General features: G+C 55.8%; 1 protein-coding gene across 1 annotated transcript in view; it reads left to right on the top strand.

Moving 5' to 3' along the window:
- Positions 1-1925, top strand: part of GATA3 (GATA binding protein 3) — a 30182-nt gene that overhangs the window by 6529 nt on the left and 21728 nt on the right. The gene's annotated exons all lie outside the window — the stretch shown is intronic.

The raw sequence follows: 1925 nt of genomic DNA, 5'->3' as shown, positions 1-1925 counted from the left end.
GGGATTAGCTTTGCGGGCTAGGGCAGAGGGGGGCTCAGTACCACCTTTTCTTCCCTTCACCGGGCCTCGAGCCCCCACGCTCCCCCCGTCCGCCCTCAGAGGAGGAAGCCCGGCCTGCATTTGCCCGCGAGGCAGGTCAGGCAGGCGCCGGGCCTGGCCTAGACTCCCGCAGCCCGGCTCTCCGCCTCAGGCCACGCGCCGCAGCCTCTCTCCCGCCTTGCTCCCTTCCCCCTTCCTTCCGCGTGGGTCCCGGGGCCGACCTCGGCCCTCCCCGCTCGGTAGACCCCTCCTCTCCTTTTCCCTCCCCCCAGCTCTGTACTCAGGGCTCTGGGGTTGGGCCCGTGACGTCAAACCCAGTGTGGCGTCGGCGAGACTGGCCGGCGCGGGCCATCAAAAGAGCAACGTCCTCTTTCCCAATTACCCACTGTCAGTCCGGGAACAGGGGCGGACCGGCTGGGAATTAAATGTTAAATACCCCCTACAGGCTGGCTCCATTACACTGGGCACCCAGCCGCAGGCCCCCACTCCTCTCTGCCAGCCCCAAACCACCCAGACCAAGAAGGGGCCTTCGAGATCTTTTATTTTTCCAAGGGTTGGGGGTGGCTCTTCAGGTCAGTGCAGCCAGACTTGGTGCTCGTGATTTAATTAAAATGAATAATACCTCCCCCCAAAGTTTGAGCATTATCAGAGGCGCCACTACACCGGAAGGCCTCCTTCTCAGGGATATTTTCTCTTTGTCTTTTAAAATCGGCTTTAGCCTCTGAAGTTAACGTTTTCAAGTCCTGGCGTCAGCAGCGTCTCTTTCCGAGGATGAGTCCCTTTTATTTCCTGGACTTTCAGGTCTTGGCGCAGAGGACCAAAGAGCTCCGTTTGGTATTTTCCGCGTAGCTTTGAACTGGGGTCCGGCTAGTGTCGGCGGGTCCTAGATCAACGCGCAAAGATGCCCTTTTCTTTTCTTTTTTTCCGCCTCTGCAGCCATCCTTAAGCTGAATCTCGGGACTTTTAGCAACAATGTGTATGAGTCCGTTGTCCTTGTTTATGGAGCGGTTTCCGGTGGATGTTTGACAGAAGCTAAATAATTAAAAGGTTTGGAGAGCGCGGTGAGCAGGAGAGGCTGGCAGCTTGACTGGCCCTAGAGAGACGTGGTCAGAATGAAGGAAAATCGATGCTCCTTTACTGGGCCACCCTAATAAGCAGGGACTAAGTGGGCTCAGGAGAAACATGGGGAGGGGGGTTAATTTAGGGACTTTCTTACCGTTTCGTGTCTAGAAACTCAAGCTGATGTTTCTAACAAACATCTAACAAACGTCAGCTTTAAGAAAATGGAGACTCAAGAAAACTTCCACGTCAGGAAGAGCCACGTTTCCACTATTTCTTCCAAATGAAATTTGTTAGTCTTTCTACGAGGATTGTATATTAAAGCAGGACAGCCCCCCCCACCCCCACCCCCGCTCCATACACACACCGAGTTAAGGTTGAATATGGGTGGTTTTCTTTCACCTCAAGAAAGGAATCCTCTAGCACTTTAAGGGATGGTCTCTTCTATGTTGACTTTTTTAAGGCGTATTTGTAGGGAATTGTCACGGGGTGGGGTAGAGAAGCGAAGAGGGAATAATGCCTTCCAATTGAACCCCAAATCAAACTGTCAGTACCGTCCGTGGCAAAGCCTGAGGGAGAACCCACGCTCTCTCCTTGCACACATTGCCCTGAGGGGAGCCGCGGGTGGAACCTTGAGACTTCGCTTCCCGCTCGACTCTAGCACACCCGGGCCGCTTTCTGGGGCCAGACGGCTGCAGCAGCCTGAGCACCGCTAGGGGATGCAGTGGCTCAAAGCACCGAGACCGGCCAGGGAGGTTGCAGCCCGCGGGGCCGTCCAATCGCGGCCGCGCCGCAGCCTCGCGCGCTGATTGGCCCCTTCTCGGCCC

This window comes from Bison bison, unplaced genomic scaffold, assembly GCF_000754665.1.
Source record: "Bison bison bison isolate TAMUID 2011002044 unplaced genomic scaffold, Bison_UMD1.0 scf7180017864323, whole genome shotgun sequence".
Lineage (NCBI taxonomy): Eukaryota > Metazoa > Chordata > Mammalia > Artiodactyla > Bovidae > Bison > Bison bison.
Note: the sequence above shows the minus strand (reverse complement) of the source record. Positions and strands in the feature narration are given on the sequence as shown.